Source organism: Pan paniscus, chromosome X, assembly GCF_029289425.2.
Source record: "Pan paniscus chromosome X, NHGRI_mPanPan1-v2.0_pri, whole genome shotgun sequence".
Taxonomy (NCBI): Eukaryota; Metazoa; Chordata; class Mammalia; order Primates; family Hominidae; genus Pan; species Pan paniscus.
In genome coordinates this window covers 137,058,681-137,083,507 of record NC_073272.2, presented here as the reverse complement: position 1 = coordinate 137,083,507, position 24,827 = coordinate 137,058,681, and the positions used below count along the sequence as shown (strand labels likewise).

At 40.4% G+C, this 24,827-nt stretch overlaps 1 pseudogene; it reads right to left on the bottom strand.

Annotated features, from left to right (window-relative positions):
• Positions 1-265: 265 nt before the first annotated feature.
• Positions 266-5,619, bottom strand: LOC100984522 (zinc finger FYVE domain-containing protein 9-like; annotated as a pseudogene).
• Between the last annotated feature and the right edge of the window lie 19,208 nt (positions 5,620-24,827).

The window sequence follows — 24,827 nt, the reverse complement described above, 5'->3', positions numbered from 1 at the left end:
TAGCCAAGGTATGGAATTAACCTAAATGTCTGTCAACAGATGAATAGATTGAGAAAATGTGAGATTTTACACACACACACACACACACACACACACAAAGCCTTACAAGATAAGGAAATTCTGTCATTTGTGATAACATGGATGAACCTGAAGTGTATTATGCTAAGTGAAATAAGCCAGGCAAAGAAAAACCAATATCTTCCAGGGAGTTATAATCTTTTTGCTAGTGGAGGGTCTTGCCTCAATGTTAACGGCAGCTGACTGATCAGGATGCTAGTTGCTGATGGTTGAGGCGGCCGTGGCAACTTTTAAAAATAACAATGAGTTCCATGACGACAGAGCCCTCACTGAGCTGACAGGCCCCTCCATGGATCACCGGCACCAAGGCGCTGTCCAGATTATTCATGCACTGCGAGGGAAGGGGCTGGCCATTTCTCCCTGCTTGATAGCCAACCTGATCTGAATCAAGTGTCACACGTAGTCCCAGTTTGGTCATTCCATCTTCCTTCAGAAGCTTCAGGTGAGGACAGAGAGCAAGACAAAAAGCCTTGGTAACATGCTCAGTCAATCTACTGTGATCTGCAGGATCACTGAGGCAATTGTGCTGGTCAGGATTTTCTGGGAAAAACACCTCTGTCCATCTGATGACTTTTCCATTTGCTTTACATTCTGATCCATAGAATATCTTCACATTTGTTATAGTCTCCATGGACTTCCCATCTATAGGACTTACGATGCCCTTGCTAACGTTCTTGTCATCATCCACCCATTGGGTGTGGATGTGCTCCTGGGGATCCTCTGCGTGCGCCTTCCCATGGGTGATGGTGAAGTCCTTCATCTCTCACAGTGCCTGCCTCAAGGAATCCATGTTCTCTGCAGTGATCTGGACCATAACGCCATCTTCCACAATACTGGACTTGGCAAGGTATCCAGAAGAGGATTTCAGAGTGCCACTGAACACAAAGAAACTGGCACCAGTCACTTTTCTGGGCTGATTGTGAATACTGATAGCCTGGGTCTGATAGCTTCACACACAAGATGACAGTCTGCCTTTTCATTGAAGCAGGCACCTCCTGCCAGGACATGCTCATTGGACTTGTTCGTGGCTTTCATCATCTCATTTTATCTGTTGCTGGGAATTTTTATGCTGGTTTTCCAAACTTCCATATCAACCACCAAACCTTGAACTACTGGCAAGGTATACTGGTAATTTCTGAAGTCTGCAAGAAGATTCATGATGGTATGCCCCGTCTCTCCAAATAATGGCTTCCGAAATCTGACACTGACTAGTGGGCATGGATAAAGTCGATATTCAGCTCCAAGTCTCAACATCAGATGGATAGGAAACACTTTAGCCCAAGGAGTTTCCCATTTCTGGATAAGAATCCCAAACAAGTAAGGTGGGGTTGGGAGTACTAGGTCTTGCAGTGACTGGTAGGTAGATGTCACATATAAAAATCCACCATGTTTTTTACTGCTGAGGAGACTTTGACTGAAGAAGGAATGTCCCAAGTTGCCCACGACATTCCCTGCCAGAGATCCCGATAAAGTTGCACAAAGTCACTAAAGATATCCTTTGGCAAACACTTTCCATCCGGTAGACACTGTAGAAGAATGACTATCTCAGACTGACCCACTGCATGCATTCCCTTGGTTGTAAAACACCAGCACTTCCTGTTCATATAATTTACAATTTTAACCATTGACAACAAATTTGCATTTAAAACAAATACAAGTAGGTCAGGGCCACCGTCTTCCAACTGCTGCATTTCTGAAATAAATCTGTGATGGTTTATCTTCCACAGCATAGTCTCCTTTTACACCAGTGGAGATGAGAATAGGAGGAAGGCCATCTTCAGGAATAAGGCTCATTGCACTTCCAACAGGACTTCTGACCTGAGTTATACTGCCAGAGAATAGAGGAATATCCATCTCTGCTGGTAGAGGACTGGTAGTTACTAGCTTGACTGGGTCGTGTGACACAGCCAGGGTTCCTGCAGAGGAAGTTCCATTCATTGCTAATTTGGCTGCATCAGCAACTTCTCTTTTGCTATTTCCACCACATCTCAAGTTACTTCCTCCACTGAGTTCTTGACCCTCTCAGTCATCCATAATGATTGGAATCAGCTACTTCACTACTCCTGTTAATGTAATATTTTAACTTCCTCCCATGAATCACAAATTTACTTAATAGCATCTAGAATGGTGAATAAGGAAAACCAGAGGTTTTTCATTTACTTTACCCAGATTAATCACAGGAATCACACTCTATACTAGCTACATATAGCCTTATAAAATATATTTCTTAAGACTTGAAAGTCAAAATATCTCCTTGATCCATGGGCTGCAGAATGGATGTTGTGTTAGCAGGCAGAAAAACAATATTCATCTTCTTGTACATCTCTATCAGAGCTCTTGGGTGTATTGTCAATGAACTACAATATTTTGAAAGGAATCTTGGTTTTTTCTAAGCAGTAGGTCTCAACAGTGGACTTAAAATAATCAGCAAACCATGCTGTAAACAAATGTGCTGTCATCCATGATTTATTGTTCCATTTTACAGTATAGGTAGAGTTAACTTAACATGATTCTTAAGGGCTCTAGAATTTTTGAAATGGTAAGTGAGCAATGGCTTCAACTTAAAGTCACCAGCTGCATTAGTTCCTAACAAAAGAGTCAGCCTGTCCTTTGAAGCTTTGAAACCAGGCATTGACTTCTACTCTCTAGTTATGAAAGACTTAGATGACATCTTTTTATATAAGGCTGTTCCATCTATATTGAAAATCTGTCGTTTAGTGTAGTCACCATCCTCAATGATCTTAGATAGATCTTCTGGATTACTTGCTGCAGCTTCTACATCAGCATTTGTTGCTTACTTTGTACTTTTATGTTATGGACATGGCTTCTTTCCTTAAACTTCATGAAGCGACCTCTGCTAGCTTCCATCTTTTCTTCTGCAGCTTCCTCACTTCTCTCAGACTTCATAGAATTGAAGAGAGTTAGGGCCTTGGCCTGGATTAGGCTTTAGGTTAAGGGAGTGTTGTGGCTGGTTTGATCTTCTATCCAGACCACTAAAACTTTCTTTATATCAGCAATAAGGCTGTTTTGCTTTGTTATTATTTGTGTGTTCATGGGAGTGGCACTTTTAATTTCCTTCGAAAACTTTTCCTTTGCATCCACAATTTGGCTAATGCAAGAAGCCTAGCTTTTGGCCTGTTTTGGCTTTCAACATGCCTTCCTCACTAAGCTTAATCATTTTTAGATTTTGATTTAAAGTGAGAGACTTGAGACTCTTCCCTTTAACTTGAACACTTAGAGGCAATTATAGGGTCATTAATTGGGCTAATTTCAATATTGTTCTGTCTCAGAGAATGTGGAGTCCCTGAGAAGATGGATAGAGAGGGGAGAATGACCAGTTGGTGGAGCAGTCAGAACACCTACAACATTTATCAGTTAAGTTTGTTGTCCTATATGGGCACTGTTTATGGTGCCCCAAAACAATTACAATAGGAACATCAAAGATCACTGACCACAGATCATCATAACAGATATAACAATAATAAAAAAGTATGAAGTGTTGTTATTTTTTTTTTTTGAGACGAGTCTCACTCTGTCACCCAGGCTGGAGTGCAGTGGTGTGATCTCAGCTCACTGAAGCTTCTGCCTCCCAAGTTCAAGTGATTCTCCTGCCTCTGCCTCCCAAGTAGCTGGGATTACAGGCACCTCGCACCGTGCCCGGCTAATTTTTGTATATTTAGTAGAAAAGGGGTTTCACCATGTTGGTCAGGCTGGTCCTGAACTCCTGACCTCAAGTGATCCACCCGCCATGGCCTTCCAAAGTGCTGGAATTACAGGCATGAGCCACTGCACCCAGCCTGTTGTGATAATTACCAAAATGTAACACAGAGATACAAAGTGAGCACATGCTGTGGGAAAAATATTGCTGATAGACTTGCTTGATGCAGGATTTCCACAAAAGTTCAATTTATTTTTAAAAATGCAACATCTACAAAATGAAATGAAGTGAAGAAAATAAAATGAGGTATGATTATACTAAAAACCATTGAATTGTACAACTTAAATGGCTGTGTTTTATAACACCTGAATTAAATCTCAGTAAAGCTGTTACCAAAGAAAGTCTACTGCAATAGCTTGACTGAAGGTGCTACTAATAAAGATGGAGACAAGTGGATGAATTTGAGAGGTATTTTCAAGGTAAAATCAACAGGACATGTTGATGGATTTGATGTGGAAGTTGTGAGGAAGGAAAGTATTGAGGATGACTCAAATTCCTAGCTTACACAACTGTAAGTAGCTGTTTTGGCACTCTGATACAAAACACTGGAGGAGGAGCAAGTTTGAGAGAAGCAATCTAAGTTCACACTCGGGCCAGTTCAATTTCAGATGCCCTTGAGATATCCCAGTGGAGATGTTGAGTTGGACATAAGGGTTTAAGGTTCATAGGAGAAACACGGGTTGGAGATATAAATCTTTATTTATGCTCTGGAGACACACTGAGCATAAAGATATTGTAAGCCATGGGAATAGATTAAATCATTCAGAGAAAGAATATGGAGTGGGATGATAAAAGTATCTAGAACAGTGCCCTGGTGAACTTCAATGCTTAATAACCAAGTAAAGGAGGATAAATCTGCAAAGGAGCAATACAAAAGTGGGCAAATAAAACAAGGGGACCGTAGTTTCATAAAAGGCAAGGGCAAAATGTACTTCAAGAAGGAAGGGAAGATTGTCTGTATTAAATGCTACTGAGGGATTGAATAAGATGAGGACTGAAAATTATTTGTTAGACTTAGTGACTTGATTGTCACTGGTGACCTTAGTGAGAACTGTTTTAGCAGAGTGGTGTGGGTAGAAGTTTCAAGGACCATACAGTCAAAAGACTCACTATTGTATTAGGGCTGGGGGAGCTGGGGAAAGAAATTATCCATAAACGTATAGGAAGAACATGCTACTGTGATAAATATCAATGATTATTGACATAAGTTTATTGAATTTCATATGCAAGTTCTTAATGTCAAAATATCATATTTGTATGCTTTCATAGGATTATCATTTTAGAAATGCTATACTATGAAATAGCCCACAACCTACCTTGGAGGTCTTTATAGACCACTCATGTGCTTCAAGCATCTGTGTTTAAGAAATCTATGCATCAAAATAACTGCTAGAAAAAGGAAATTAAATTTAGTTATGGAAGCCTGAGGAAAAAAGTTATTTCTTTTCACTGGGCCTCAGAGTATTCAAATTTAAAATGATAAAGGTGGACTAGTCCACGTTCAGCTCTCCCATTGTATCAGCATTATCTATGGTGATTCAACTTGTAAATAAGCACCTCCATACCCTCAGTGTTTTCACAGAACACCTCTTTCCTGCCCTAATGAAGAAGACTTGGCTCTCTACAAAGACAATGAGCCTCACCATGCAGCTCTCTCCAATTAAAGCTGCTTGAGCTCTAAACATCAAATTCTGGGATGGATAGGGTCAGGTAGCATAGGGAACCAGCACCCTCCTGCCTTCCCATTGCCCTTACCAGGCCATTGCTCCAGCTTCATGAAAAGCCTCACTGCCCATGAAGTTCACACCATCTGCAGATGCCATCTTTTACTCCTTCCCAGGATGATCATCTACCTCTCTTTTGGACATTTTCCTTCATTCACTGAGGACTCTGGCATCTGGCTTACCGGCATCCTCTGTACCTCAATTCCTGGCACCATTGGCCAGTTGGAAGAGCTATCTCACATCCTATACTCACATTCCTTCGCCTGCACAGTTCTCAGGGTCACATCCTGGATATTGCCACCTTCCAAAATGGCTTCACCTTGAAGTCATAGATTCATACATTCCATTTTCTGACCAAGACTGCCCATCTTTCAGTCTAGGCCTTCTCCTTGGTCAAGTCTCTACTCTAGGTTTCCATACACTCTGTTCATGACTCTATCTTATTACTTACTAGATCATATTGAAAGTCTGTTAATATGTCTGTTTCCCATGAGTACCTAGAGAGAAGAAATTGTTTCAGTCACCCTGCAGGCCTAGTATCTGGCACGTGGTAAGCACTCAAATCTGAATAGATGTTTCTGAGTGACATTTACATTCAAAGCACTGTGCTTGGTATTTGAGATCTACCCAAAGCTGAGTGAAAATAGGTTTTGATTGCAAGAAACTTAGAGACCAATAGAAGACGTAACACAAATGAATTAAAAACAAAATTTCAAGGTGGGAAGCGAGAGGGGCCTCAAGAACTATAAAAATAAAATTCTATAAGATTGCTAATGCAAGAAAGGTGGGAATGGAGAGACACAAAACATACTCCTTCTGTGAGGGGATCAGAGGCACTTCATAGAGGATGTGACATCTGAGCTAATTTGGAAGAATGGGTTGGGATTTGGATATATGTAATTCTAGGAAGAGAGAACAGCATGAGGAAAGACACTAAGTTACAAAAGCACAAGGTGTATCTGAGGATCAACTGATTTAATGGGAGCAAAGGGTATGTGAGGAGAAAGTGAAAACAACTAAGTTAACCTAATTTTGGAGCAACTTATCTGCCCATTTTGATGTTATTTTGGCATTGGGTAGCCATAGGTACAGTTCCTTGGTGTCTGATTTATCAATTAACCCTTAAGCCACATACCTTTCTTCAAAAGAATATTTCAAGGATCAAAAAGGCTCTTACAAAGGCTTTTCATCCAAGATGATATTTATTATTCCTACCTAAGCTTACCTTTTTTTTTTTTAAACATGGTCATTGTTTCCTATAACAACGTGATAAACAGGTTTGTTTATTTTGTAAAGGAAGGTAAGGCCAAACAACAAAGATGGGAATCATTTTCAATTCTTTAAATACTTTAGATGATATTTTATTTCTATGAACATATTTTCCTGTTATTGTAAATTTATACTAAGTAAATAATGATGGCATTAACTGGCATTCTTGGTGTGCTTTTGATCATCTTTCTCAAAAAGCAACTGCCAAGAGAATTTTCTAACAGACATCACTTAACCACTAAGTGACTGCAAGTGTTAAAGGCAATTAAGCAATCATTATTTAAGAAACACAATGAAAATTACCTAGTTTCTCTACTAAGGAACTTAAAACATATTACACACACACATACATTCATACCACAGGGTCCTTGGATGTATTATTTTACTGTACATTTTAAAAACTGGACCAGGTCTTCATCCTCAGAGGTGTTGATTCTAATCTTATTAAGAGTCCTCAGGCCAGGGATTCACTTCAGAATCCTGGCTCTGCCACTTATTATATGTGTGGCCTTGGGCAAGTTACATAACCACTCTGAGCCTCTCAGTTTCCACATTAGTAACAATTAGATAATTTCACCTCCTTCATAGGGTTTTTGTGAAAATTAAATTACACAATGCATGCAAAGTGTTTAAGCACAATGCCTGACATATAAAACCTGCTCAATAATTGGTAACTGCATTGTTATTATAGACAAAAATAGACTTTTTGGCAAACAAATCTATTTTACATAATGGATTTGTATCTGCACGGAAAAAAAACCCTCTATATGAAACTGAACTGCCCTTAGTATTAGGCTCCTGTACATTTCCTGTCTTTTCCATCACTACATAACTAAACTATTGCCAGATTTAGGATGATACTAGTTTTGAGATGTTTTTATACTCAGCCTGAAGGGATCATATATTCTTCTTTAATAATACATCAAGCCCAAACTTTTCCAATGCTTTCTTTTCTTTTTATTCTCATGAAACAGGCACCTCTTTCCCATAATTTCAATACAATGTCAAAACAAAATGACATTTACTAGTCCCTGATCTGATCCACATGCTAGACTGGTCAGTCCAGATCTAAGTACACAGGCAAAACTGCTGAGCTCTTTGCAACCACTGGCATATCTCCAGATTCCCAACAAGGATATACAGTTCTCCTTCACTGACTGAATAGGGAGCTATGTTAAGGCACTGATGAAACCGGCAAAGTATAAATTACCAAGCTCTCTCTTGCCTCCCTTGCTTTTTAGAAAATACTACATATTTTCATAAACTACCATATTACTGAATGAAGTAAAGGAGGTGGGTGGTAAATAGAGATTATATTTCCCTTCCAGCATCAGGCATAAGACTTAGAAAACTTATGGCTATTCTCCTTTACCCACCCCAAGCATACACATGGACCCCACCCAACCAAACTCTGCACCCCCTCTCCCCCCAAAAAAATGTTATGTAGAAACTTGGAATAGCCCTGTCTGGCTGGAATGGGAGTAATTATGTAGTATCTTGGGGTTTAGAAATTGAGTTTAAGTCCATTCAACATTTATTGAGCATCTAGGCTGTAAGACTATTCTGTGCTTTATATTGAGGGGAATATAAAACTAGGTAAGGTTATGATTTCTACGTTCAAGAAATATGACAAATGAATTTTTATCCAGAGCAGTAATGCACTGTTTCTGCCTGGATTAGCTGACATCTGTTTGAGCCCTAAAATCTTCTGTATTGGGGGATTTTAATAATGAAAGCAAAATAGAAGATAGACCACCAGAGAGGGAAACCACGGAAAGATAGTAGATCTACCATGACAAATCCAATCAGATTGCAATATAAGTGAGGATTGTGGATGCTGAAACCAACCTTTAAAGGCAACATAAAGCGATAAGAGGGCTCTGGGATCAGTCAAACGTGTGTTCTGATCCCACTATGCCAGTAACTAGCTGTTATCCTTAAGCAAATGATTCAATCCCTCAGAATCTGTTTTCTTTCTGTAAAATAGTAATATTAATAATATGATTACCTGATCCATAAGATTATTTTGAGGCTTAAATAAATTAATGCAGATAAAGCACAACGCCTGGCGCACAGTAAGTGCTCTGAAGTATTAACTATTAATATTATTATGATTAAGGCTTGAAGCCTTTCTGGTGAAAACGTACTGCTTAAAAGCTCACCTTAGCAAAAGAGACTTGTTTCTGAGACATCACTATCACTAGGAAGCCAGGAAAGTCTTACCCAATCAGGGTCTGAATGTAGCTGTACCTGAAAATTAAGGTTAGACTTAGAAAATCCGAAAAGGAAGCCACTGCTTTTTTCACCCCTTAAATAGAGATGCCTGCAATGTTCTGTCCCAGCACAAATTATTCCAGCTATCACAACCCAAATATACACTCAACAAACACTTTCATCAATTTGCCCTGGCATCACCCCTAAAACACTTAAAATATGGAATATGCTATTAGTACATTTTATCTTCTCCAGCTTTATTTCTAGCTTGTGTGTTCATCAACATCATCAAGACATACCCCTCCTCTTCCTTTTTTTTTTTTTTTTTGGAGACAGAGTCTCGCTCTGTCGCCCAGGCTGGAGTGCAGTGGCGCGATCTCGGCTCACTGCAACCTACGCTTCCCGGGTTCAAGCGATTCTCCCACCTCAGCCTCCCGAGTAGCTGGGACTACAGGCGACTGCCATCATGCCTGGCTAATTTTTGTATTTTTTTTTAGCAGAGACGGGGTTTCACCAGATTGACCAGGCTGGTCTCGAACTCCTGACCTTGTGATCCACCCGCCTCGGCCTCCCAAAGTGCTGGGATTACAGGCGTGAGCCACCACGCCCAGCCACACCCCTCCTCTTCCTACACACACACACACACACACACACACACACACACACTGTAAGGCTCTGTCACTGTGCTGAGCAATTCATACTCAAATGCCCAAGCCCCAGTCCATGACTCAAGCGGATCTCTGTCCAGTTTGCAAGACAGGATATACTCAGCAAACAATAGCTTAGGATACCTTAGTGCCTAGTGGAAGCCAGTGAACAGTATAGAAGGTAAGGTCTGCAGGGCTCCAGAGGAGACAGAGACTGAAATATTCCCTGGCTTAAAGGCCTTCCAAAGCTTCCTATCTCACTTGGAGTAAAATCCAATGTCTTTACCGTGGCTTGCAAGGCTCTGTACGATCAGGCTCCTTCCAAGTTGTCCAGCTTTATCTCCCCCCAACTCTGTACCCACTGGCTCTACTCCAGCCACAATGGCCTCCTTGTTGTCTGTTCAACAGGCCAAGCATGTTGCACCTAGGGGCCTTTGCAGTGGCCATTCTTTCTGTCTGTAAAGTTCTGTCTCTTGATCTTTGCATGGCTGATTCCTTGTCTCTGCTCAGGTCTTAATTCAATGTCTCTTCCTCAGAGAGGCCTTCCCTGACCCCTTATTTAAAGGACTTGCCCCTTCCCCCAGCCCTGTCACTTCCTATCACATCATCCTCTTTTATTATCTTCATAGCTCACTACTCTTTAGCCAAAATGGCCTCTTCTTGATTGTTTTCCTTCCTGCCTCTGGGTCTTTGCATACGGTATTTACTCTCTATGGAATGCCCTTCCCCTTCTCTTCATGTGGCTCTTTCTCAATCTTCAGATCTCAGCTGAAGTCTCACCTCCTCAGAAAGGACTTCCCTGATTACTTAATATAAAGCAGCCCATTCTGTCCCCCTGCAATACTACCATTAGTCCCCATCAGTGGCCTCTTTACTTCCTTCATGACACTATGGCCATCTTCAATATTATACATATCTGTTTTCTTCCTACTCTCACCCTAGACTGAAAGTTCCATGAGGACAGGGATTTTTGTCTGCTTCGTTCATCACTGGGGTTGTCAGGGAAGGCTTCACTGAGAAGGTGAAATTTGAGCAAAGTCCTGAAGATGGGGCTAGTACTACTGTTACTAATACATTGAGTGCAGGTATCCTACCTGACTTTTAAAGCCCTCCATAACCTGGACAGACCTTATCTAGGTAGTCATTTTTCTCACTCATCCACTAGGACACACTGTGCAATCTCATCAGACCTGTCTCACTTATTCCTACCTAGAAAGTCTTTCATATTTCCTGACCACAATCTTTAAAATGCCGTGATAGAGGTATTATCATTACACTCATTTTGCCCATGACAAAACTGAGGGTCAGAGAGGTTAAATAACTTGTCTAATTTCACACAGCCAGTAAGTGCTGGAGCAAGATTGAACCCCAAATCTATTTGAACTTCAGAGTCTGTATTCTTAAAATATTACAGGATGCCAAAAACATAGGAGAATAGACAGCACGGAAGATATTAAAAAATGCATAAAGAGAGCAAAACAGATCCTCAATTAAGTCTGTTTGACTCCAAAGTTTGCTCATAACCTCTGTGTAGGGTCGCATATGTCCAGGTTTGTCTGGAAAAATCGTGGTTTACTTCTGTTTTCCCAGCCTAATTATCAACAGTGTACCCTTTCACTCTCAATTTGTTGAGATTTTTAAGAAGATTGCATGTATATATATATATATATTTTTTTTTTTTTGAGATGAAGTCTCACTCTGTCACCCACGCTGGAGTGCAATGGTGTGATCTCAGCTCACCGCAACCTCCACCTCCAGGGTTCAAGCAATTCTTCTGCCTCAGCCTCCCGAGTAGCTGGGATTACAGGCATGTGCCACAACACCCAGCTAATTTTTGTATTTTTAGTAGAGATGGGGTTTCACCATGTTGGCCAGACTGGTCTCGAACTCCTGGCCTCAGGTGATCCACCCGCCTCGGCCTCCCAAAGTGCTGGGATTACAGGCATGAGCCACCGCGCCCGGCCAGAAGATTGCGTATTTTACACTTAACAGCACATCTGGCCTTCCCAACTCTCACAGTGCCATTTCTCTCACTGTTGAGAAATTAAGAAAAATGAAAAAAGAAAAAAAAAGAAGTTCTTCTTTTGTGTTTTCTGGCACCACATTTCCATTATGGAAATGAATTGTGTTTTCCATATGTTACATTAGCATTCCTTGAAAACCATATTTGACAATAAGTGTATAGGAAGGAATGCATCTGTATGAGCAATAAACATTGGTTGAATACTACTGAAAAATAATAAAAATAAGTCAAATTTGGTTTCAATAAAGGGTCTGTTTATCATTATAACCCCTAATGCTCACTGAGAGTTTTATATGTGCTAGTCATTTTACATGCATCACTCCATTCAATCTTCACAAGAACTATCATCATCCCCATTCTTTTGTTTTTATATTTTACTTTTTTAAAATTGGCAAATAAAAATTACATATATTTATGGAGTATAATGGGATATTTTGATATATGTAGGCATTGTGGGATGATTAAAGCAAGCTAATTAACATATTCATCATATCATATAGTTAACATTTTTTGGTGACAAGAACATTTAAGATTTACTCTCTTAGCAAATTTCTTTTTTTCTTTTTTTTTTTAAGCAAATTTCAAGTAGACAATAAAGTATTATTAAGTATAGTCACCATGCTGTATATTAGATCTCTGGCACTTATTTCTCCTAGCCGAAATTCTGTACCCTTTGACCAGTATCTCCCCATTCCCTCTCTCACACCCAGACCCCAGCCTGTGGTAACCATCATTCTATTTTCTACTTCTATGAGTGTGAAGTTTTTACATTCCACATATAATTGAGATCATGCAGTATTTGTCTTTCTGTGCCCAGCTTTTTTCACTTAGTATAATGTTTTCCGGGTTCATCCGTGTTCTCAAAAAGGACAGGATTTTCTTATTTTCTAAGGCTGAATCGTATTCCCGTGTGTGTGTGTGTGTGTGTGTGTGTGTAGCGTATAAAGAATAGTATTTCACTGTGTGTGTATATGTGTGTGCATGTATATAGCATATAAAGAAAATGCAACACACACACATACATATATGGACACTTAGGTTGATTCCCTATCTTGGCTATTGTGAATGGTGCCGCAACAAACACGAAAGTGCAGATAACTCTTTGACATGCTGATTTCATTTCCTTTGGATATATACCAAGAAATGAAATTGCTGGATCATATTGTAGTTCCATTTTTAATTTTTTGAGAATCCTCCATACTGTTTTCCATAATAGCTGTGCTAATTTGCATTTCTACCAACAGTGTACAAGGGTTCCCTTTTCTCCACATCCTTGCCAACACTTGTTACCTTTTGTCTTTTTTTTTTTTTTTTTTTGAGATAGAGTCTCACTCTGTTGCCCAGGCTGGAGTGCAGTGGTGCGATCTCGGCTCACTGCAACCTCCACCTCCCAGGTTCAAGTGATTCTCCTGCCTCAGCCTCCCGAGTACCTGAAATCACAGGTGCATGCCACTATGCCCGGATAATTTTTGTGTTTTTAGTAGAGACAGCATTTCGCCATGTTGACCAGGCTGGTCTTGAACTCCTGACCTCAGGGGATCTGCCGGCCTCGGCCTCCCAACGTGCTGGGATTGCAGGCATGAGCCACTGCACCTGGCCTCTTTTGTCTTTTTGACAGAAGCTCTTCTAACAGGTGTGAGGTGATATCTTACTGTGGTTTTAATTTGCATTTCCCTGATGATTAGTGATGTTGAGCACTTTTTCATATAGCTGTTAGGTAGTCTATGTCACCTTTTGATAAATGCCTATTCAAATCCTTTGTCCACTTTTTAATTGGGTTATTTGGTTTCTTGCTATTGAGTTCTTTGAGTTTCTTATATATTTTGGGTATTAACCCCTTATCACATGCATAATTTGCACATTTTTTCTTATCATTAACCCCATTTTAAAGATAAAACAACTTGAGGTTCAGGGAGGTAAAGTGACTTACCCAAGGTCCCAAAGTTGCTAAGTGGCAGAGCTAAAATTCAAACCCAAATCAACCTGATTCTGAAGCCTTTATGTTTAACCATAGGGGGTTACTACCCGTACTACATTGCATTGCCCCATAACTGCATTCAAAAGTCAAACTCGGCTGGGCACAGTGGCTCATGTCTGTAATCCCAGCACTTTGGGAGGCCGAGTCAGGCAGATCACTTGAGGTCATGAGTTCGAGACCAGCCTGGCCAACATGGTGAAACCCCATCTCTACTAAAAATACAAAAATTAGTTGGGCATGGTGGCATGTGCCTGTAATCCCAGCTACTTGGGAGGCTGAGGCACAAGGATTGCTTGAACCCTGGAGGTGGAGGTTGCAGCGAGCCGAGATCGTGCCACTGCACTCCAGCCTGGGCAACAGAGCGAGACTCCATCCAAAAAAAAAAGTCAAAATCAATATGGAATGCCCAATATTTATCATACAAAAGAAATATAAAAGGAAATGACTTCCCTAAAGTCCTACTCAAGCACTTTTATTGATACATAAACATTTATATGATCTCCCTCCCAAATTATAGAAATGTAGCTAATGAAAAATAGCAAAACCTACAATGAAATGTTGTGTATTCAATCTCCTCTTTGCCTTTGTGACTGTATCCCCACCCAAGGCCACACATGGGAGGGAGCCCAAGTAGAGCGCACCAGCAAATTTGCAGTTGGGGAGTGAATGGAACATGATGTGGTGCAAACCCCAATTGTCCCTCCTTCCTGCAAACAGTCACTATATTCAACTCTACCCACATCTCTGAACACCTGCTATGTGCTCACAACACTGGGCCAGTCACTGAGGATACAGAGGTGAAAAAAAGACAGTTTCCATGTTCGAGTCCCCACTTCCTGTGTTTAGAGGATGGAGGGAGAAGAGAAGAGGAGCAGTGCAAAAAAGACCAGTATAAGAGCTTCATTCCTCCTCTGAACTCCCTTAGCACATTTGCTGTACCTCTTTTCTGGCACTTTCACTTACTTTCTATCTGCTATTTTATAGAGAGGCAGTGTAGTGAAGTAGCAAGCAGTGAGCTTGCCAACCAGACTTGGCCTTAAATCCCAGTTTCTCTACTTGAGCAGCTGGGTGACCTTGAATAAGTCATTTAACCTCCTTTGACCTCAGTTTCCTCACCCTGAAAATGAGAGTTATAATATCTAACTTACAGGATTGTTGAAAGGAGTCAATTGGAAAGGTACTTTTGTAAAATGCCTCACATGGGACCACGAACATAGTAGTTATTCAATAAAGAGCACCACTTAATGTTCTTATGACATGTTTTATCTCCTGTACTAGCAGATAAGCTCCTTGTAGGCTCTACCTGAATGTATTCATCTGTGAATCCTCAGAATATTGAGCACATGGTCTTGCATATAAGAAACTCAAAAATAGCTGTAGAGAGAATCAAAGAATGAACAAATTATTATAGTTCAAGTACAGTAATCTGTGATCAAAAGTATTACAAACAATGTGATTGTAATTTCAGGGATTCAAAGAAGGGCAGCAACACATGTAGTTATAGAAGGCAAAAGAGAAAATGAAGGGTCAGGAAAAGCTTTAAGGGAAAGATGGATATTGCTAGTGGAAGAAATGACATGGAAAAACATTTCTGCCTGAGGGGGTTTAAACCCATGTCTGTCTGGCTTCAATGTCTCACTGTTCCCAAAGTTATGCCAGACCATCCCTCCTATAGCTAAAGTGTAAAGTTGTGGCATACTAAAAAGCCAAGAAACGCAAGTCCTAGTCTGTCAAAGACTTGTGTTATCTTAGGCCTGGTACTTCACCTCTCTAAGCCTAAAGTTCCTCATCTGTAAAACTAGGACTTAAAAACAAGGACATCTATCTCCATAGTTGTTTAGAGACATGTGCTCCACAAATGGCAGCAGCAATTTCTATTCTATTTTCTTCCCAGTGTTGCAAATGAATCCGCTCACACACTCTTCAAATTTGGCAAAGCAAGTCCAACATTTATGTGTACTAAGCTGGCCAGGCATCCCAGTTGCCTGGAGTATTCGATTTTGCATAAAGCTTTGTATGTTGCTTTTTAGGCCAGTTTTGATAAATGCTATAAGATCTTGGAGCATCTGAACTCTTTTTGGCATGACTGGAACTTCATACTGCATGAAGTTGTGGTAAAATGAGATTGCTGGGTAATTTTATAAGACTTTAGGATCATTAACAAATTTTGGGAAACATTTCCTCTAAAGGAAAATAAAATGAACTACAAGCTGGCTAAAATGCTGATTCAGCTTGCTGATAGCAGCAGTCCTGAAGAAGAAAGTGAGAGTATTGCCATCATGCAGTAAACGAGGAGCCAGACCTAGAAGGCGATGACACGGGGGCACCAATGGGGAGCTTTGCCTGTTCATTTTTATATCCAGTATTTTTGGTTTCAACGTAAATAAAGCTATAGACTATATCAGACAAAAAGGAGGGAACTTCCAGAACCATGATGATATATTAAATTCCATCCCAGGCTCAATAAACTATGACTTATAAGGCTTGTAAAATCTTTACAGGGCTCCTGACAGCTCCACATGTGCTGATGGCCAGAAGAATGGAACCTTTTGCAAAACATCTGCTAAATCATGCATCTTGGCTTGAATGTTTCTGTCTGCCCATGATGACAAAATACAGAGTGAGTGGAGTGCACTGAGATTTGAGGGAGTAGATGTGGGTGTTTCTGCACAATATAGAGCCTCCTTATTTAAAGTGGCATTTCGTCATAGCTTCCATCTGTAAGATGCATTTTTGACTATATTGGATAAAAGCTGCTCTCTCTTAATTTTAACCATGCCTGAGCAACATGACTTTGTTCGTCACATATTGAATTATATTAAGGGTCTACTAGAAGACACAAAGCTTCTAGTAAGTTCTGAAAAACATGAGCTTGAATAGATTACACTCAACAGGCTAAAAGAGTTTCCTATTAATTTTAACTGGAGTTCATGTCTAGATGGGAAAAAAATAGACTTTCACAGACAAGCAAATAGTTTTCCATTGTCCAGAAAAGTTGCAAATAAGAGTGACTGGAACTTTTTCATATCATGCTGAGTTTTGCTTCAGGACTCAAATGCTTGTGGGGTGAGAACATCATTGAGAAGTGAGCTGATAAAAGGGGCTTTCCTCTTTCACCTTTCCAATGCTATGTTGTAAATTTTCAAGGTTTTAAATAGTATATTGCTCAGATGTTTGGCATGCAAGTAAGGAAAAAAAGGAATTAAAATGGTGTTCTTCCTTCTCTCCACTCTCCTCTCAGCTTTTACTAACTGCTTCACTTGCTGGCCTCACAGGACTGTGCAGTGTGGGAGAAGAAACATGCTTGGTTGGGACCCCTGAAACTGAAGTCAGTACCTTCCACCCCTCCAATCTCTAATCATATCCTTGGGATTGAGACTAGCCAGGTTTAACTGTTGTGCCACCTTTACAACTGTCCACTGAATTTGCTTAGTTGATTACCTTCTAAAAATACTGGAGCAGGAGAAGGTGGTTTCCAGTATGTCTGATTACAAGCACAAGAGAAAATTTTCACTGGCCCCTATATCAGAAGATTGGATCCAATTTGAAAGCAACCAAATCCTAAAGTTCACTGGCCATTTACTAAGCATCTACCACATGCCAGGCACCATGTTTGGCACAGTATTTAGGTGTGGCAGTAAAGAGGTGGCATGAGCGTGAACTCATGAAGTTCAGTAGAGCAGATAGGCAAGCAACCAGATTAAGTGCAAGACAGAGGGATAACTGCTATGATAGGGGGTACCAAGGTGAGGCTGGTATAGTCTGTGTTCACAGCGAGCTCAGGGCCTAGTGGGAGATATATACTAGCAAATAAACAATTACAATACAGAGTGATAGTCTATGGCAGAAGGGAGCTCAGGGACTGTGGGAGCACAGAAGAGAAGATGACTCCTTCCTCTATTTGTGGGGGATGGGAAAGGGCTTCACATAGGAGGTATCATTAAACCAGATCCTGAAAAATGAAATGGCTCAGGAAGTAGGAAGTTTAGGACTACAGCATACTAGCAATCACAATTTTCCACCTTCAAGTGACTGTGACCTTTGAGTAATGGCTGATGTAATCTTCACACAAAGAGCAGTAAAGAGTTAAATCTCACTTCTGCCAGTCCTTTTAAGGCTCTTGCAATCCCAGGGGAGGAAGGACTCTAATCCTGCCTCATAGCAGTAGTAGGAATGCTTCAAAGGGAGGAAACTAAGAAACATCAAAGACAGGGTGTGTTTCTGGGTAAGGGGAAAGAGCCCTGGGTTTGAGTTCCAGCTCCACCACTAAATAACTAAATAATTAAATAAATAACTCCATGATCTTCAAGAAAACTTTGGACTTTCTCTCAGACTCAGTTTCTTGATCTGTAGAATGGTAATAATCTTGTCTGCCTCTCAATATGTTTATGAGGATCAAGTGGAATGATACAGGGAAGGGGCTTTGTAAACTATAAAGCCTCATACGAATGTTAGCTATTGTTTCCTAGAAGGGGAGTGGTGGCCAGAGGTCAGGGGAGCAATTGGGGTTTATTCCTGGTGTCCTTTACCAGGAAGCTGGTCTTTTTTCAGTGAAACAAGCAGGCTTCCTGAGGGAAATGCACAGCCCTTTCCATCATTCATGCAGAGTGAGAGAGAAAACAGTGACCTGTGTGGCCAGGCAGCCTGGATGGCTGCCTTCGTGGTCTGAGGGATGCAGTGAGTCCTGCTGTCTTGGTCTGGAGGACAACAGAAAGTACCCAGAAATCCATACAGCATAGTAAAGATTCAGACCAACTCAGAAGGGAAGGAGATGGGAAAGCTAAAACAGATAGAAGCTGAACAGGTAATAAAGAGCACTGTTAAGAGAGTGTGGGGAAAGCAAAGGCTTAACAAAGTGGAGCCAGCACAGCAAAGTGGTTAAGAGCACAGACTTCAGAGCACAAAACCCTGGACCTCAAGACCCACCATACAATCTTAGATCAAGTGGCAAATGGGTTTACTAGTTTACGATGATACATTGCCTCCCCGAACATGTCTTCCCTTTCTGTCCCATTGACTTTGGACTTGGCCATATAACCTGCTATGGAAAATGGAATATGAGTGGACATCACATATGCTACATATAAGCAAGGGAAAGCTTTAATGGGTGCCATGGTTAGAATATGTCCCCCCAAAATTCATATGTTGAAATTCTAACACTGAAGGTGATGGTACTAAGAGGTGGAGCCTTGGGAGGTGATTAAGTCATGAGGGCAGAGCCTTCATGAATGAGATTAGTGCCTTAATAAAAGAGGCCCCAAGGGAGCTCATTCACCCTTTTCGACATGTGAGGACACAGCAAGAAGGTACTCTCTATGAACCAAAAAGCAGGCCCTTGCCAGAAAATGAATCTTCCAGAGGCTTGATCTTGGACTTCCCAGCCTCCAGAACTGTGAGAAATAAATTTCTGTTGTTTATAACCACCCAGTCTATGGTAGTTTTGTTAGAGCAACTTGAATGGACTAAGACAATGAGCTTGCATAATTTGGCCCTGCCCCTCTTATTCCTGTCCTATGAAAATAGCATGCCTCACATAGTGGCTACGCTTTCAGCCTGGATTCCAGAATAAGAAGAGTTGTGGGGCCAAGCACAGCCACACTGAATAAGAGCCCAGCAGATCTACACCTGAACTGCAGCCTTCACATAATGTAAACAAGAAATAAATGGGAGTTTAACTTAAGGGTCCACAAACTACAGCCAATGAGGATAAACATGGCCCACACCTGTTTTTGTACAGCCTGTGAGCTAAAAATGGCCTTTACATTTTAAAATGGTTGAAAACACATCAGAAGAAGAATGATATTTCATGGCACATGAAAGTTCCATGAAATTCACATTTACATATTCATCAATAGAGTTTTCTGGAACACAGTCATATTTATCTATTTACACGATATATATGGCCACTTTTGTGCCACAATGGGAGAGTTGAGTAGTTGTGACACAGACTGTATGGTCCACAAAGATTAAAATATTTACTATCTGGACCCTTTTTTAAAAAAATTGCCAGACTCTAGTTTAAGCCCAGAGATATTGGGATTATTTGTTTGTAACCCAAGCAAAGATAACTAATATAGTAAAATACTTAAGTTCACCAAACCTCAGTTTTCTCATCTGCTAAATGGAAACAAAAATAGAACCAACATCTTTGAGTTTTTAGAAAATTAAATAATATAGTGCATCTAAAACACTTAAGATGATGCCTGGCACTTAGCAAGCATTCATAATTATTATTAAGGGGTTGTAAGCTTCCTACAGCAAATATGAGAAAAAAGGAGAAAAACAAATGAAAGGAAAACAGAACATGAGAATAAATGTAATAAATTGTCAAGTTGACTTCAACCGGATCATAAATCTGTTTCAAAATCATTCACAAGGTGTAGCTTGTTCATCAGATCTCTTTCAGGCTCAAGTCACAGGTTAAGAGCCCCCACAGGGACATTGTTAATGTCAAAAATGTCTTCCCGACTATCTTTCTGCTTCTTGGGCTGGTCCCCAGATGGTAATCCATCTGGGACCCTCCTACTTGATAGCCAAAAATTGTTGAAGGGAAAATGAATAATACCCTGAAAAGGAACGGTCACACTATTCTCCAATCCACATTGAATGAGGATTGGTAGTGCAACTGAATCCCAGTGGTTAGAAAATTGCACATAAATTATTTCAATACAGTTTTGCTCCTTAACACACACACACACACACACACACACACACAGATAGAGAGAGAGAGAGAGAGAGAGAGAGAGTCATCAATATAAATCGTCGTGTTCCATGCTTACTCTATTGTGATCTTCATTCTCTGGGAGCCTAGAAGAAAAAAGCAGCACAAAGATTTAAAGGGTGATCAAGAAAGGCATTTCAGGGCCCTTTGGATCTCAGAAGAGAAAATACATTAAAATCCTTTAGAAAAGAATAAAAGTGCTAGACCATTCTACTCCACTGTTTCTGGAGCCCTGAGAGACCTTTCTAAAATTAAATTAATTCCCTCTCTCTCTTTCTAAAAGCAGATCCAGTGGCAAGCCTATGTGAGCCACCTGATTCAACTCCACATTTTCCCTGGCGTAATCTATGCTAGGCAGAATATTGAAAAGAATTCCCAAAGTAGTAGAGTTTGAGTTAATTACTTACTTTATTTAACTTCTACAGTTCTAAAACTGAAGTGTCTCATAGGTGATCTTTTGAAGGCTAGATGATGTGGAAATATTTTAGTCATTGGCCAAATATTTTGTTCTTTTCTCCTTTTCCAGATGTAAAATCCATTAGTTGCTAAGGCTGCCTCTGTGTTGCTGTAAAATGGGAACCAGAATGCTTTTCTCAGAAATATTAGATACTCCAAAAGTTTCTTTGGAAGCTCACCATTCAGAGCATCTGTAACATAAGGCTGAAAACTCAAAGGTACCTCTCCCTTGATACTTGCTATGAGGAATTTATCAGGCTCTTCTGAATCTGCTAAATCATCTTGACGGCTTGCTGCAGCGTTTTCAAAAACATATGCACTATTTTGTCATGGAGATCACCTTTTTATTTTTTATAAAGAGTCTAAACAAGCCAAAAAGCTTCCAAGTAATTTGGGACTAAAGAGAAAAACATTTCCAAAAGGTCTCAGTGCAGCCCCTCTGCTGACACCCCAGGACTGGCTCCACAGGGCTGAGCAGGCAACAAGACCTGTCATGCTGATTGCAGTGGCTTGGGTAGAACCCCAAAGACATTACTGCTTCTTTCTTACTTTTTTAGTTAAGGATGTGAGGGTGATCTGGCTGCAACATCTGTCACCCCATTGATCGCCAGGATTGACTGAGCTGATCTGGATGGCTGTGTGTGTGTGTGTGTGTGTGTGTGTGTGTATGTGTACATATATGGTATATAGTATACTACATATACATATATGGTATATAGTATACTACATATACATATATACACACATATATACACATATGTGTGTATATATACACACGTATATATACACACATGTACACATATACATACATACATATAGTCATAAGATTGTAACATATTTTTACCGTACCTTTTCTATGTTTAGATATATTTAGATACACAAATACTTAGCACTGTATTACAGTTGCCTACAGTATTTAGTACAGTAACATGTTATGCAGGTTTGTAGCCTAGGAGCAGCAGGTTGTACCATATAGCCTAGGTGTGTAGCAGGCTATATAATCTAGGTTTGTGTAAGTGCACTCTGTGATGTTCACAGAATGACAAAATTGCCTAATGACACATTTCTCAGAATGTATCTCCATCATTAAACAATGCACGACTGTATATATATGTGTGTGTGTGTGCACACGTGCACTTGTGCATGTGGAATAAAAGAATGAATGAATGAATGAATCTATCAATCTATCAATGAATTCAGGTATTCAAAAGTAAATGAAACCAGCTATTCAGAACCTATGAAAGAAATGGCTAAGCATTAATTGCAGAGATTTGTATCTCTTCCTGGGTTTCTCAGAGCCTTTTGGTTAAATTTCTGGTTCTCTGTGATGAACTTGACAAGGAGGGTTGTTAAGCAGTGAGTGAGTGGGATTATGGGTACATAACCTACTACTTCATTTGCTAGGCAACTATAATTCTAGTAAACACACTACAGTGTGGCTGGAGGAGTATAAGAGACCTGTTCCTGCTCCCACTAGGATTGTGAAAGCATTGCCTTCCTCTCCTGTCCTTCAGCTTCTGTCCTTCCTGGGCTGGCCCTAAAGAAGACTCACGTTCATCAACCCAATTGTGTCTTTGGCACCAAGAAACCTACTTATTATATCACCTTATCACCTTCTTGATCTCTCTCTCTCTCTCTTGCCTTCCTCTGCCCTGAATCGGAACAGGAGGTGATAGTCCTAGTGGTGGTGGTGATGGTAGGTGGGTGACATGGAATTGGGCAGTTCTGAGGGGTCTCAGTTGATTTCCTGATGGAAGTTTAACTACCCTCAATTTTTATTTTTTTTTATTTTATTTTTTTTTTTGAGATAGAGTCTCGCTCTGTCGCCCAGGCTGGAGTGCAGTGGCGCCATCTCAGCTCACTGCAACCTCTGCCTCCCGGGTTCAAGTGATTCTCCTGCCTCAGCCTCCTGAGTAGCTGGGACTACAGGCACCCGCCACCACGCCAGGCTAATTTTTGTATTTTTAGTAGAGACGGGGTTTCACCATGTTGGCCAGGATGGTCTCGCTCTCTTGACCTCGTGATCCGCCCACCTCGGCCTCCCAAAGTGCTGGGATTACAGGCCTGAGCCACCGGGCCCGGCCTTCAAATTTTTACCCAACTCTTACAATAGGTATGCACATTAAGGAGGCCCTTCCCTTTCTACAAAAATCCCTCCCTTATGAATGACCTCAATCTTAACCCACTGCATTAAATTAGGGTTTTACTTATGGTAGTCAGTTCTAAATGTGGATTATGCAAACAATGGATTATTTACAGAAGGTTTGAAACTCTAAACTGGTTTTCTGCTTGTTCCCCCAACCTTCCACCCACCCTCGCCCCAACACATACACACTCACACACCTTACCTTTTCTCTTAATTGGTGTGACCTCAAGCAATACGACCAATTTTATCATTAACCTATGAAAAAAACTAATTGGATGTCAAATATGTTGCGCAAAACTTCTATAATCCAATCAAACGTTTGGCTCTGGATTGTTTTGCTTGTATATGAGGTGATGAAAACAAAATGAATGTGTCAGGCACTCTGGGAGTTGTTTCAAATTTCTGAAGCCAATAAGGTACCACTCTGTAAATTACTATTTCAGTACATTAAACACATCCCTGGTCATCTTAATGAAGAAATATTTCTCCAAGAATGCCAGTTTACTCAGAGGAATAACTTCCCAGGTTAATAACTATTAGCATGTGATCACTTCTATAGGTAGGGAATATTTTGTACTATTTTAGGTTCATTGTTTAATTGACTGGATGCTATTATGAAGCTGCTGAAAAGAAATAAACTTGCAATTATTGTTAACTATAAATCTCAATGATTTATATTAATAACTTGGGCCTGACTACATGTTCAACTGTGACAGTAAGAACAAAGTACTGATAGAGCAGATAAGGTTCAATATTCAGGAAAGAGCATTTATTAAGAGGATGAGACACTTTGAAATGATCAATCAGAGTGGATAATAATATGAACTGCTTCCAGTTACAAATTAATGATTTGATGACTGGGTGCGGTGGCTCATGCCTGCAATCCCCATACTTTAGGAGGCGGGGGTGGGTGGATCACTTGAGGTCAGGAGCTCAAGACCCGCCTGGCCAACATGGTGAAACCCCATCTCTACTAAAAATACAAAAATTAGCCAGGCACGGTGGCATGCACCTGTAATCCCAGTTACTCAGGAGGCTGAGGCAGGAGAATTGCTTGAACCTGGGAGGTGGAGGTTGCAGTGAGCTGAGATCGCACCACTGCACTCTAGCCTGGGCGACAGAGCAAGACTCCATCTCAAAATTAATAGATAAATAAATAATAATGATTTGAACACTTCCCCAGAGCAGTTAGGAAATTATTTACATGTAGTGATCTTAAAATGAATCATCCCTCTCTGTGGTAATCTTACCTATCTGCCAAGTCCCAGCTCAAATGCTGACTTTATGAAGCACCCTTGGATTTACAAAAAGGACCATCAAGAAAGAACAGAGTGGACAAATGTCCAAGTATTTGGCTTGTTCTTGGAGCTGAAAGGAGGTCAGTATTGCTGGAAACTGGTGAGCAAGGAAGAAAGTGGGAGCAAAGGGAACTGGCATGGTAATGAAGGCAGTCTTTACTGTGGAAGTATTAGAAAGTAACTGAAAAAACTTTACTCTAGGGGTATAGATAAGGGTAGAATTAGGTGGGAAATATGATCTCACCCACTTTCTCAAAGACCATTCTTGCTGCAGTTTAAAGTACAGGTAAAGGGAGATAACAGTGGAAAGAAGACCAGTTAATAAGCTTATTGAGTTGGCCAGGTGAGAGATAATGGTAGCTTGGTAGCTTAGACTAGGGTTGTGGCAGTGGAGGTGTTAAAAAGTACACAGATTTACTACATTTTGGAGGTAAAAATGTCAGGACTTGATGAATGACATACAAAGCATGAAGTTTAAAAAATAAGTATGAAGGATATTTTTCAAGGTATGGACATTAATTGCTAGTTCTCTGGTTATGACACAGAGATAGAGAA